Here is a 15,456-nt window from a genome sequence, read left to right as displayed (position 1 = left end):
CTGGAATTTCTCTTTGCTCTCCCAAAAATTTTTCTCAGTTGCCCTGTATCCAGGGACGTTTCCAGGCGGCGCCTGATGGAGACAGCAATCCAGCACTTGCTGGAAATCCAGGCAATCGAACCTGTCCCTCAAAAACAGCAGAGACAAGGGTTCTAGTCGATTCTATTTGTGATCCAAAAGAATTTGGGAGGTGGAGGGCAATTTGGATCTAAAGTGTCTGAACCAGTGTCTGGAGTTTAAACAATTCAAAATGCAGTCTCTCAAATCAGTATTAGACAGCATGCGCAACGACGACTTCCTCACCTTAATAGACTTAACAGAAGTATGCCTTCATGTTCCGATCAAACCAGCACACAGACAGTTCCTTTGTTTTGTCTATTCGGACAGACATTATCAGTACAGAGCCATGCCATTCGGCCTCTCATCAGCACTGAGGGCCTTCACAAAGATTTTGGAGGCTCTAGTAGCTCATCTGCGCTCGGTCCCAATCAAAGTCCAGTGCTATCTGGACAACAATTTGATCCAGTCCTCTTCAGCCTGTCAGGCAGTGAGGGCTCTACATGCCACAATAAGAGCGCTTCAAGATCATGGTTTCTTCAATGACCAAATTGCTCCATCTGGGAGCTCTAATAGACATGACATCATGCTAAGTCTCCCTCTCTCCAGAGAGACACGATAGCATCTAGCATCTAACCAAGAGCATCATGGCTATGAGAGCAGTTCCTCTATCACTCCTGTCGTAGCTCCTCAGCAAAATGATGTCATGCATCTCTATAGTCCCATGAGCGAGACTACATGTCAGGATGCTGCAGTGGCTCCTCCTGCCATATCAAAGATCAGGCAGGAGCAACTCACAGGACACGGTAAATGTCAGCTTGCCTCAGATCAATGTTTAAGAAAATAAAGACCCAACTCCATCATTTTGAAGAGATTGGTAATTTTTACTAAATACATCAGATTGCAAACAAAGCTAAGCCAGAATTGAAAGTATACTAAAACACAGACGTCATATCCTCTCCTGAACCCTCCTCCCACTAGAGCTCAAACAGTCATAATCCAATGTCGTCTTCCTCCTTGGTCACATGTAGTTTCACTTCCAATATTCTCCCTCTGTCAATCTTCTGAATGGAATGCGAAGCAGGCAACTCTCGTTACATTCATGCGCCAAATCAGTTCAAATGTCTGTTTGAAAGACTATCTCCCCCACACACATGCAATGTCAGCTGAACGCTGGCAACAGTACAAACCTCCCCCCTCCTCCATAAATCATGTAAGACATTCAGTAAGATGAAAACAAAGTAATAAAACAGTAAAACAGTCTAGTAGGAGAAATATACTTAAATAAAGTGGAGGCTGACAGTAAGATTCCCGTTAAATGTGTGGTATTCCTTCCAGTGGTAGACATCACTGGATGTCTGCAAGGGCACGCCACAAAGGTTGCCTGTTCAAAGACCCTTTCCAAGTCACCATCATGACAGACGCCAGCCTCTTTGGTTGGGGAGCCCACAGCCAAATATGCTAGCCCAGGGCAGATGAACCCAGGAGGACCTAACCCACAAGATCAGTTGGCTGGAGCTCAGAGCGGTCCATCTGGCTCTCAAGGCTTTCAAGGGCTCAATCTCTGGCCATACGTATTAGTCCTAATGGACAATGTGACGGCCAAGGCACGTATCAACCGACAAGGGGGGACACATTCCAGGTCCGTCGTGGCAGAGGTCATCTGGGTCGCTGAGCAGAGCAACACCTCCTGTTGTTGAGGGCAGAGCACATCTCCGGGGTTCTGATTATACAGGCAGACAGTCTCAGCAGGATGACGGTGGTCCAGACGGAATGGTGCCTGCATCCCTCTCTAGTCCAGCTGCTGTCAGATCTATACGGGACTCCGATCCTGGATCTGTTTGCATCCCCAGAGAATTCCCAGCTTCCTCGCTTCTTCAGCAGGTACCGGATGCAGGAAGCAGAAGGAACAGATGCCTTCTGCACTCCTTGGCCTCTGGGTCTTCTGTACACCTTTCCTCCGCTTCCCTTGATCCCAGCATTCATTAGGAAGCTGTTGGCGGAAAAGGCGGAGGTGATACTCCTGGCTCCTCATTGACTCAGGAGACCCTGGTTCGCTGACCTGATAAGTCTATCTGTCATGCCCCTGTTGGAGTCTGAATCCGAAGGGGAAGAGAAATGGCTGACAGAGAGTGAGAGAGTGGATCCATTGGCTGTGGAAAAACTGGGGAAGAGCAAAGTCAGGCTGGGCAGAGCAGGGGAGAGGTAGAACAAGGGAGAGGGGGTTCAGATGAAGACCAGGGCGCACCCCCTCTTCATCCTAGGCAGCGCAGGGAGGAACGGGTAAGATAGCAATGTGAGTTGCGTGGCTTATGAGGGAGGAAAGGGACCCGATCCTCTTTACAAGGCACACGTGCTGATGGAGTTTAAAAGGAAAGACAAATGGGAGGGGCGTTTGTCAGGAACAAACTCTTGAGTTTATCTGGTGTTTCTTTGAATCCTGGCATCCTCCCAACTGGTTTGATTTATTGCCGTGCTACTTTACTTGTGGAATTCCTTATTTTGTTTGCCCTGCCAGATTAATTACCTTGTCTTGCCTTTGGATTTTTTGTTAGAAGTTTTCTGCTTACGTTTGGGACTGAAGTATTGCCAACAAAAGACTACTACAGGTTGGTGGAAGAGCTCTCTCCAGGCCAGAGAGTTGAAAGGGACATTGGGGTCACAGTTGGTGATAATAAAGGGACTTATATCGGTTCTCTGGCTGTGTTGCCTTTGTGTCACGCCTTGGGTCATCACACTATCATTGGCGCAACCCTGGAGGATTCCAGACGACAGAATTCATCTCAGTCAGGGGGCCTTGATCCACTCGGAGCCCCAGTGGCTATAACTGACTGCCTGGCGGTTGAGTGGCGGGCCCTCAGGTATAACAATTTTCTCCCAGGGTCATCCAAACTATTCAGGCCTCCAGGCAACAATCCACATCTAGAATATACAACGCAACTTGGAGGTCCTTCTGCACCTGGTGCAGGTTGCAGGTTGATCCATCAGTAGCTTTGGTGGCTCAGGTCCTGGAGTTTCTCCAGGATGGGTTGGATAGGGGATTAACACCTAGTACCATCAAGAGACAAGTGGCAGCATTGTCTTCGGTTTTGTCTCTCGGGACATGGGACTCCTTTTCCAGACATCCCACAGTATGCAGTTTCCTTAGGGGGCTACTAATTTGTGCCCACCGGTCGTTCACCGGTATCCCACTTGGGACCAGACTAAGATTTTGCAAGCTCTCAGGGGTAGCCCCTTCGAGCCTTTAAAGTCAGCCACACTGCGTTTTCTGACACTTAAGGTGGCATTCCTTATTGCAATTACTTCAGCTCGGAGGATTTCAGAACTGGCTGCCCTATTAATCAGACCGGACTTATGCATCTTTCACCAAGACAGGGTCATCCTGAGGCTAGACCCTTCTTTCATACCCAAGGTTAATACCTGGTTTCATAGGGCACAGGAGTTGGTCCTACCAAACTTCTGCCCGGAACCATGACATGCCCTTGAGTCAGGTGGCATACCTTGGATGTCAGAAGGGCCCTTCGTATTTATATTAAGCGTACTTCTTCATTCAGGAAGATGAAATCCTTATTTGTTTCATTCCAACCATCAACATTAGGCAACAAGGTCACTCCTTCAAGGGTGGGACGGTGGCTGAGGGCCTACATAGCAAGGCATATGAGATTCAGACCCTCCCAACGGCTGGCTGAATAACGACTCACTCTACCAGGAGTGCAGCCACCACAGCGGTATGGGCGACACAGGCCTCCATTGAGGAAGTGTGTCGAGCAGCCACATGGTTCTCCCCCTCACCATTCGTTCAGCGTTATAAGTTGGACACCTTCACTTCGGCTGAAGTGGGAGGAGAGTCCTCTAGAGTCCTCTTTGGGAGGAGAGTCCTCTAGAGGGTCTATAATGCCGGGGGGACTTAAGACCAGACGCTACCCACCTGTTACAGGGACAGGGCTTTGGTATTTCCCACTCTGGATGCTTTCGATTCAGCTCTAGGGAGAATAGGCGTTGGTCCTACCTGAATGCCATTTCTAGTAGAGCTGGAAGAGAGCATCCAGCCCCATCCTTACTAATGTCTGGTCCACAGTCCGGGAGGGGCTACTTTTTTACAAGCCACACATCTATGCATTGCTTGGACTTTGCTGAACTGGGGAAGCACCAGGCAAGGGAGGAGTGACCATAGATGCAAATGAAGATCAACATGCTCAGTCTCCATGCAGAACACAGAGTTACTACCCACTTTGGATGCTCTCTTCCAGCTCTACTAGAAATAGCATTCAGATAGGACCAACACCCAATTTATTTTGCAATAGTTTTTCTCCTTCCTTTGTGGCCATAAAGGGAAGAAGGCATGGCCCTGACGGAATGAGGAAGAGCCAGTCCCAAGGTAACAATCAGATAAAAGGAACAAAGGCCCTGATTATGGGCAAGAGTGAGTAAACTTCCCAGACAACTCACCTGTAGTTCACACAAAAATAAAGGGGAGATTCTTAGCTTAGTCGTCCTTGAAGAACTGATAGTGGCTAATTTCATTTGGTGTGGATCGGCAGAGAGACATTCACACTTGGCTGTCATTCCCTTTTTTGTTTAACATCTACATGAAACTGCTGGATGAGATAAATTATTGATTTTGGACCATTTAACATCAATATGCTGATGGTTCCCCATTGTATATATTGACCCTGAGCTGATCAAACAGTGCTTTCAAAATCTGCAGGATGTGCGGGCCTCAACTGAGAGGAACAGAAATAGGCTCAATCCTGACAAGACTGAATGCCTGTGTTTATTTGGGCCATCCCGTTCTGGGGTTATTCCATCATTGGTGTTTAAATGGTCATGCTTCCCCATTCAAGACGTCTCTGTAATTTTAGGGACTTCTTGGACTCACAGCTCCAGCTCAAACAGCAAGTGGCAACTATGGTTAAGAGGGCCTTTGTACAACAAGTTCATCTAGTACCCCAATTGCTCCTGATTCCAAAGGTCTTTCACACAGTCATCTCCTGATCACTGTTTTATTGGGTTACTATACAGGTAGTACTTAGGTGTTTAGGACCATAATTGACTCTGAAATTTCCTTTGCTAAGCAAGGCAGTTATTAAGTGAGTTTTGCCCAGGGGTGAAATCTACTTACCTTCCTTACCGGCTTGGAAGTGCACGCAGCACATGCGCACGCTTTGCTCGTGCGCATGTGTCACATGCGCATGCAGACCTTAAAAAACACATTACTTCCTGGTTAAAACAGGATGTAATGACACCCGGGCAGGTGGGCGGAGCTTTGCTCCGCCATCGCTACTGGATCGCCGAACTACCGGCCGATTGCTACTGGATCGCACGATGTGGTCTGATCCGGGAGCATTTCATCCCTAGTTTTTGCCCCATTTTACAGCCTTTCTTTTCACAATTGCTAGGTGAATCGCTGCAGTTTAAGTTAGTAACATGATTGTTAAGTGAATCTGGCTTCCCCATTGACTTTGCTTGTCAGAAGGTCACAAAAAGTAATCATATGATCCTGGACCACTGCAACCATCATAAATATGAACCAGTTGCCAAGCATCTGAATTTTGATTACGTGACCATTGGGGTGCTGCAATAGTTGTAAGTGTGAAAACCAATCAAAAATACTTTCTGGTTCCATTGATTAACAATGTTATTTTTTGAGAATCTTTATCTGTTGTGGCTCTTGCCCTCCCTGATCCATACCACCCGTATAGGTTTGGAGGTTTTTTGCTTTTTTTAAATAGATCTTTTCATTGACTATAATATTTTTATTATTGTTCCTTTTTTTTACAGGTAGTAACCTGCAACCTTAACTTACAATCATAATTGAGGCCAAAATTATGGTTGTAAGTCATGCTGGTGATTAAGAAGGTCACCATGTGACTGGACCTGATTTTACAACCCGTTTTGCAGTGGTTGCTGTGGTTGAGGTTTTTTTTTTTTGCCAAAAAACGGAAATAAATGCAGGTTTTCAGCAAACATTGTAAAGCATGGTCACATGATCACAGGATGCTGTAAACAGCTGTAAATGTAGTTTGTTAACATCCTTTTTAGATAGCAGTGCCTAGAATTGGGTATGGTATACCAAGTGAGGCCTGTTTAAGCAAAGTAGAGAGAGATAATTACTTTCCATTCTTCTGTTTATACATATCTATATGTCTTATTATCAGCTGCATCATAGTGCTATCTTTTGTTCTGTTTGTTATGTACTACAACAAACATGTTATTTTCAATGTACTGACAAATCATGTCCTCCCCATCCTATACTTATTCATTTCACTGATTACCCCACCTTCAGGATTTTATATTTCTCCACCTTTTCTTCTCAAATAATAGCCAGTCTTCTAAGTATTATGTAAATATTTAAATATTAAGAGATAATTGCTTTCTTTGAATCATATGAACATTTTATATAACCTTATTTAGTTGTGCTGAAAATAGGTAATAGGTATATTTGTTATATGAAACTATTTATAAAGTTCTTATAAAATATTTCCCATGAACAAAGTACCCAGTTTTTAGGGATTTTTTTCTTATCGGGTAGCAAAAATATGTCGGAATTATAGTTCTTCTCTTTAAGAATTATTTGTGATAAAGGAGTAAAATCTTTTTTTCCAAGTATTTTTGTTTTGGTTATAAGGGAAATCATTCAGTTAAAGAAACGCATCATTTTCAAGATATTCTAAGTTGCGTTTTTGCACTAAGAACTGTATAATTGGAAAGGCCGCACCCTTCTTTAGTTGCCTCTGTTTCCAATTAATTAGTCATATTCCGATGGAATGCTTAAGTTGCAAAAGACAGGATGGAAAATGATTACATAAGTTAAATATCAAATCTCTTTTAAAATCTTAATATATAGGACATAATATAAATATGTTTGAAGGTAATAAACACAGCAGGAATTCAGTGTGTATTGTATATGGACAGTTATGTACACACATAATTGGTTTCCAATATGGTCTTGTCACATCCGGTTTTTAAAATATTTTGAAAGCTGTAATTTAAAAACATCACTGTATACTGATTAACAAAAAGTTTGCATACTATAAAGAAACAGAATCTAACATTTTGAAAAATAAACTTGCTTCTGGGATGTAAAATCTCTTAGTAAATAAAAACAAAGGAGACCCTAAGTTAATTTTATATTAGCCACCCAGAGTTGGCTGAGTGGCTATATAATTTTGGATAAGTAAAATTAAATCAAATAAAACCCAGTCTTTGCAATTTAGCTTTCAGTCTAGAAAAATATTAAAGTTAAGCTAAGAGAGAACATTGTAGAATCTAGAGTGAATGATGGGAAGCTACGTAATAGTTGGCCTTTTAGGTATTGATGCCTACTATAGTAGCTATTTTATGAATGCACACATTTTTTATCACTTAATAAGAAATCTACTTAAATAATATATAGTTTTCTCCTATCTTCATGTAAACATAGCATTAGTTTTTAAGGTTTGCTGGTTTGACTTGCTGAGTTGAAGGTAAAAGAAATGAGTTATTTGGACTATTTCTAAATAGATCAGTTTAGAAATAGAATAAATTCTGAACCAGTATGGTAAGGTAAAAGGTAAATCCTAAAAATCAGCACTTAGCTATATCTATAGACTATTTCATTGGTAGTATTAGCATAATGTTTATTAAAACATAAGCATTTTGTAGCATATGGCTGTTTCTTCATAATACTAAATAAGTTTAAAATGTAAACTAAAATAGGATTATCATTCAGAACAAATTAAATTTCTTATTTTCATATGATCTAAGAAATTACAGGTAATCCTCGAGTTATGAATATAATAGAGCCTACCAATTACATTTGTAACCTAAGGATTCGTTTGATTGAATCACTATTAAATGAAAGTGATCACTCCCTGCTTTCCCAATGCATTCACTAATCGAATCCTCAGGTCGTTAAATGCACATGAGGTATCTCAGGATGGGGAAGACCATGTGTAGCCTGGTGCTGGAGCAGGCCACCAAGGCCTTCGCTGATCTACTGAGATACCTCATGATCCCCCCAATTGCTTCGTGGAGGCCAGTGAGACAAAGGAAACAAGCTCCGCATTGATTGGCTGTCACACCCCAATCCCTGAAGCTGCTCATTCGAACTGGCCAGTCAGCAGCAAGCAGAAGGCTGATTTTTGTGAGCAGGCAGCAGAAACTGACTTGTGATCAGCTGGGTGTAATGGGTTCCATTGTGCTCTGAGGCATAAATGTAGCCTTCATAGACTCAAAGTTTGACCAAAGTTCATCTTTTTAATTGCTTAGGAATTATTTTTTTTTGTACAGCTTCTTTAAGATTGAAAAACCTTTGGAACTACAATCGGTTTAATAGAAAAGAAATTATGCCTTTTATTTTTGTAAGATCTTCATTTTTTCGGCAACTATTGGCAAAAAAACAGCAAAAAATTTACTGTATTTTTCAAACTATAAGATGCACCAGAGTATAATGTGTACCAGGATTTTGAAGAGGTAAACAAGGGGAAAAAAGTTTTTGCCCTTCCCGGGCCCCAGGAGCACTCTGCAGGCCTCCCAAACCCTCTGTGCGTCCTATTTTTCGCAAAAACGGAATGTGCAGAGGGTTTGGGAGGGCCTGCAGAGTGCTCCTGGAGGCGGGGGATGACAAAAACGTGATGGGTGGGGGGGTTGGGAGGCCAAAACCAGGCCCATTTTTGCACAAAAACGGGTGTTTTTGCCCTCCCCAGCCCCCATGACCATTCTGGGGGCCTGCCAAATCCTCTGTGTGCCCGTTTTTGGCCTCCCCAACCCCCCCATGCATCACGTTTTTGCCTTCTCCAGCCCCCAGGAGCACTCTGCAGGCTTCCCAAACCCTCTGCGTGCCCCGTTTTTGCAAAAAACAGGCCTGTTTTTGGCAAAAATGGGACATGCTGAGCAAGGTTTCAGGAGGCCAAAAATGGCTGTATTTGGTATATAAGACGCACCAACATTTCCACCTTAGGGTGGAAAAAAGTGTGTCTTATACTCCAAAAAGTACAGTACTTTAGAGTTTAAAGTTGTTTCTGTACTGTTTACATGCAAAGGCTTTGTGAAACTGATTTAAAGAAAGATTTTGAAACTAATTAGATTATTTCATGTGTGAAAAAGTCTTGCTTACAAGACTTTGAAAGTTGATTACTAAAGCACACGATGGCTTCTCTAAAGGAAACTTTTGAACTCTGTGTATGAACTGTTTTAACTGGAATTAAAATTTGTTACTGAAGATAAACAAACTCCTTTGAAGACACTTGAAATGGATTTTAAGGTGGACTTAAAAATTATAGCTTACAAGAAGGCAATGGAACTATTGGCTGTACAAGTGAACTGGATGATCATTTAAAAAAAAAAAAATCCCATACCAATTAATATGCTAAGAGCAATGTGGACTAGGCTTTTAAATTGAAATATAAGAGAATTGCTTCCAGTGAAAAGGTGTCCAACTAATTACATGCTCAGGGAAGGATCCCTGAGGGTTTTTCCCTGAAATGTAGCTTCTTCAACAGAAGGAACCAGAGGAACAGAAGGAACAGAAAGATTCCTTTAGTTTATATGACTTTCCTGGGTTACTTTCCAGAATTATCCCTCCAGATCCTCTGATACAGCAAAAGGTCTGCAAGAAGCTTCAGGAGCTGCAGTTTGAAGCAGCTTGTTTACTGACAGTTGGAGGGTCAGGCAACATTGAAGAAGCAGCCATTACTCTTTGACAAAACAGGAAGTTAAGAAGATGGAGGAAGATTGTCAGAGATGTATTTAAATTTTTTAAAAATAAAATCCATCAGTTTATAGAACAGCTATGCTCCGAGGATGTTAAAAAGACTACTCAAACTTTTTCAGAGATGCAAATATGTGTATAAAGACATCAAACCATTGAGGCAATTTCATAAGTAGTTGACAATGCAGATGAGTCAACTGTAATTTTGGAATATAAACCTTACACCAATTTTTATTATGATGGGGTAAGTAGAAGCCTCCCAACACAATTGAAAAAAGAGCTACAAGAAAATTTGCAACTTTTAAAAGGACAAGTTGAGAATGTATTTTTTTCCTTTATATATACAATACTTAAGTAATTCTTAAAGTTTGTAAAATATTATTGAAAGAAAAGCTAAATGGATGAAAATGGCTTTTTTTTCTCTGTAACGTTAAAGAACGTGAAACAATGCAGTGAATTTTGTTAATATAAATAGTGATAGTTTATAAAGATTATTAAGTGCAAATTAGAAATATATATTATTTTAACAGCAAGGATGGTAAAGCAGTACTCGTTAAGTTGATTGTTCTATTCAAAGAGGAGAATATATTTATGTTTTTTATTTGAATATCATATCTGGATTTTGTACTTGTGATAGAAAAAAATGAAACTTTGACTTTGGTTTTGCCAGTTGGATAGACTTGTTATAGAAATGGCTGGTTATATACTAATGTATAAAAATAAACAGTTGAGGTTGCAATGTTGTTATCTTACACTGTGCTAAAAAGAGTCGGAAATCAATGCCTTTTTCTTTCTTGTACCTCATATTTTTCCCCCTTTCCTTTTTTCCTCTTAATAAAAATAAAAATAAATTTTATTTTTCTTTGTATTTTATACATTGATAAAACAATAAAAGTTATAGAATCAACAAAATATAAGAGAATTACTGAAGTTATTTTATGAAAAGTACAAATGGACTTGAATAAGTAAGTATGGCTTAGGACCCGGGTACTTACGAGACCGCCTGCTGCAACCCTATGCCTCCCACCGACCCGTACGCTCTCATAGAGAGGGTCTCCTCAGGGTGCCGTCCGCCAAACAATGTCGGCTGGCGGCCCCCAGGAGTAGGGCCTTCTCTGTGGGAGCATCGACGCTCTGGAATGAACTCCCCCCTGGTCTACGTCAAGTGCCTGATCTTCAGACCTTCCGTCATGAGCTAAAAACATATTTATTCATCCAAGCGGGACTGGCATAAAAGGATTGATTTTAAATTGGGTTTTAGTAGTATTTTAAATTTTAAATTCATTTTAATTCTGAGCCATTTAGTAATTTTATATTTTAAATTCGTTTTAATTGTATATATTTTGTATTTTATTCTGGCTGTACACCGCCCTGAGTCCTCCGGGAGAAGGGCGGTATAAAAATTTAATAAAATAAAAATAAAATAAATAAATAAAATAAATAAGGATAAGAATTTCAAGAGAAGAGGCAAAAATAATAAAGAAGCAATTTGGGGTTTAATGATGGCTACAAAATTGGTTTATTTGACTGGTTAAATAATGAATTGCTATCTTTGGTGATTAACGGTTATCTGGATTGGATAGTTTCTCTTTTGAAACATTTAATGGTGTAATCTAATTGTTTCTAATATTTATGCTACCATTTTTTGATATTTAAATAAGGGGTTATTTCTGCAAAAGTTAATACCTTTTAATTTTATTATTTTTTGTAATTTTTAATTGTTAAGAGATGGATGAAGAGGATTTAGACTAAATGGAAAGAAAGATTATATACTTACGTCATTAAATATTTTGTTAATGTTTATTGGACTTTGGTTGCTCCATTGGCAGAACTGAAGATTTAGAGATGAGTTTATAGAAAATGAGGTGAGGTTTGTAATGAAGATGTGATTGTAATATAAAAAACAGCAATAAATTGTTAATGTTGAATATGCTTCTAGGGTGAAGGAGAAAGTTTATTTTTCTTATTATCTTTTTCTCCCCCCCCCCCACATTTTCTTTTTCCATATACCAGTATATTCTTGTATTAGGTTTCTTTGTTAGAATAGAATAGAATAGAATTTTATTGGCCAAGTGTGATTGGACACACAAGGAATTTGTCTTGGTGCATATGCTCTCAGTGTACATAAAAGAAAAGATACGTTCATCAATGTACAACATTACAACACAATTGATGGTCAATATATCAATATAAATCATAAGGATTGCCAGCAACAAGTTATAGTCATACAGTCATAAGTGGAAAGAGATTGGTGATGGGAACTATGAAACAATTAATAGTAGTGCAGATTCAGTAAATAGTCTGACAGTGTTGAGGGAATTATTTGTTTAGCAGAGTGATGGCCTTCGGGAAAAAACTGTTCTTGTGTCTAGTTGTTCTGGTGTGCAGTGCTCTATAGCGTCGTTTTGAGGGTAGGAGTTGAAACAGTTTATGTCCAGGATGCGAGGGATCTGCAAATATTTTCACGGCCCTCTTCTTGATTCGTGCAGTATACAGGTCCTCAATGGAAGGCAGGTTGGTAGCAATTATTTTTTCTGCAGTTCTAATTATCCTCGGAAGTCTGTGTTTTTCTTGTTGGGTTGTTGTTGTTGTTAGTTTTATATGTTTAATATAATTTTTATTAAAATTACGATTAAAGAAATTAAAATTTAGATGCAAGCATTTTTACTAAAATACGTAATAACAGTTCATTGTGCCCTGTGCTGACCAAATTGTGACACTATTATTGTAAGTAAATTGAATTTCTTCATAATGTATTTATTAAATTGATACCCTACTTATCTTACAACAGTCATGCTCAGCAATAAAAATAAAATTTAAATTCAATAAAAAAATGAAAAATTATAACCATATTAATTAAATAATGAAATAAACACTACCATTAATTAACATCCACCAACATGTTTTTGCTTTTACTTGAAAGGATATCAAGGATAAATTTAATGTGGCCTGTCCTGGTCAAAATTGTAGTTTGTGGAAAGCTTTCCATCATTTTCCTACAGTTATATTCTGATAGTGATAGGAATCCTGTTTTTTTAACCCTGACATGGTATTTGTCTATAGTTTTACACATGTTTACACTTATTAAATAATTCTGTTTAGGTTCATTGTAAGCATTTCAACAGTGATAAAGTTCTTCCCATACAAATTGTTTTCAGCTAATTGGAAAATCTAACTAGTGATAGATGAAAAGAAAAATTAATTATTCTTACTTTCCATACATTTATTTATTCCATATACCCCCCAAGAACAAAATGAAAGTTTGCTCCAGAACAGGAAATATGGCTCTTAGGGCTTTAAATATGCAGTAAAGAATCTATGCAGATTGCCTCTTCCCCTTCCATTGAGGAAGCATTTTTAGTGGAACATTTCCAAAGTGTAGCTCTTCAGATGGAAAAATGGCCAGATCCAGACAGTTAAAAGATAGACAGTTATCACCATTCCTGTGAGATAGATGGCTGTTTAGAATAGAATAGAATAGAATAGAATAGAATAGAATAGAATAGAATAGAATTTTTTATTGGCCAAGTGTGATTGGACACACAAGGAATTTGTCTTGGTGCATATGCTCTCAGTGTACATAAAAGAAAAGATACATTCATCAAGGTACAACATTTACAACACAATTAATTTAAGAAATCAGTTTTATGATAGTTTGCTAATGAAGAGAAAGGTATATCTTTTGAAGTGGATACTGAACTGAAAACTACATAGAAAGTAACTAAATTGAAATTGTGATGAATATCTGGTGAGATACTTGTCAATTCTTATGGAGAAGAGTGACAAATTTTAGGAAGGAAAAGGTTCTAAGTAGTAATTTGTAGCTATGGAGACAAGTCTTGCAGTAAGATATAACTAGCTAGCTAGATGCATACATATGTACAGATTTACTTACAGAATGTTTTCTTTTAAAAATCTTATTCTTTTAATAAATAAAATTTAAATAAAAGTTTATGAATCCTGTATTCCATAGGACCATTTTCTTCTGATTTTATTTTAGGTAATTTAATGTTATGTAGTATATATTTCAAATCCTACCTAAAGATATTATTAAATAATAGGTTAGGGTTTTTTTGGTTTTTTTTTTAATTTGAATTTATATCCCGCCCTTCTCCGAAGACTCAGGGCGGCTTACATTGTGTTAAGCAATAGTCTCATCCATTTGTATATTATATACAAAGTCAACTTTTATTGCCCCCAACAATCTGGGTCCTCGTTTTACCTACCTTATAAAGGATGGAAGGCTGAGTCAACCTTGGGCCTGGTGGGACTTGAGCTTGCAGTAATTGCAAGCAGCTGTGTTAATAACAGACTGCATTAGCCTGTTGAGCCACCAGAGGCCCTTTTTCCCTTTTTACAGAACCCTTTATACAATAACTTATTTAAATACTTATGTACTTTATGTCTAATATAATATTGCTGAAAAATATTAAACGTGATGTTCTTAAAACTCAATAAAATTATTTTTGAAAAATATTTTTATTAGTACAGATTAGAAAATAAAAAATTAACTTTATGGTGACAGAGGTAAGTTGGCAATCGATTCAGTTGACTCCCATAGAATGGAGGGAGGGAAATTTGGTGCCATTTATAGATTTATAGCAAGATTAAAATCAGATTTATAATCCCAGGTCACACATACTTTACACTCTCAATTCCCTAAATACTTTTTATATTGATGACTAAACAAGTATATACAAACACTGAAATCTAGAAGCCTTTGATAAATGATTATTTAGGTATGGATCAATATTAATTATCTTTCCACCTTTCAGAAGGTTTGTTCCTAATGGTCAATGAAATGTGCAGTGATTTGAAAATAGCAGAGACAGTGCAGAATGAATAACTTACCTATAATAAAGTAGATCTATTTACTATGTTTTGAATCTAGTATGGATAACCTTCAAGGGGATTATATCTACCACAAATTTCCCAAATACCCAAATTTCTGGGTATTACTTAATGAACTCATCTCAGGTAGACATCTTGACAATAGATATGAAATGTCTCTGACCACTTATTGAGTCGAATCCTTTGAAGTTCTGAATTCTGAGTCCATGTGAGGTATATATACGATATGTATTTAAAGCTACCTGTATTTTGTGCTATATTTATATAGTACAATTGAGAAAAGCCATTGTATTGCTCTAGTAATATCTATTTCAAAGAATTAACAGTTCAGTTGACCCAGATTGGGTTTAAACCGCCACAATAGATAAAAAGTAAAATAAAAGTCATCTAACAAACATTTTATTGTAAACTACAATGGCAGTCAGGCAAAATTCAGAGATCAACTTGTGTTGTTTAGATTTTTGAAGTGCAGGAATATGTATATTTTTAAGTTATTAGCCTCCAGAAGAAGTCTTGTGGAAACACTTTGTTACATTATTATTGTATTTTTATAATTTTATTATTGGCATGTAATGTAATCATTAATTACAATAAAATTCAATGTAGAAAATTTCAGCTTTGTTTAAATTCCATAAATAACAGACGGTAGGTACTAGGTAATAAATGTAATAAAAATAATTACACCCTGTATATTTGGCTATACTTTTAATGCAGACTTCACTTAAAGCTAACAAAAAATTAAATATTTCATTTATTAAAATGTTTACGCCAATATTATTTATTTCTGGATAAGCAGAATGTTACAGCCCAACAAAAATATACATTAACAATTCATATATACAATTTATTGACTACAA

At 38.3% G+C, this 15,456-nt stretch overlaps 1 protein-coding gene across 22 annotated transcripts in view; it reads left to right on the top strand.

Moving 5' to 3' along the window:
• Positions 1 to 15,456, top strand: part of SLMAP (sarcolemma associated protein) — a 90,927-nt gene that overhangs the window by 18,776 nt on the left and 56,695 nt on the right. The window lies entirely within an intron of this gene.

This window comes from Ahaetulla prasina, chromosome 2, assembly GCF_028640845.1.
Source record: "Ahaetulla prasina isolate Xishuangbanna chromosome 2, ASM2864084v1, whole genome shotgun sequence".
In the NCBI taxonomy this organism is placed as follows: Eukaryota; Metazoa; Chordata; class Lepidosauria; order Squamata; family Colubridae; genus Ahaetulla; species Ahaetulla prasina.
The sequence above is the reverse complement of the archived record's forward strand: the minus strand, read 5'-3'. Positions and strand labels throughout refer to the sequence as shown.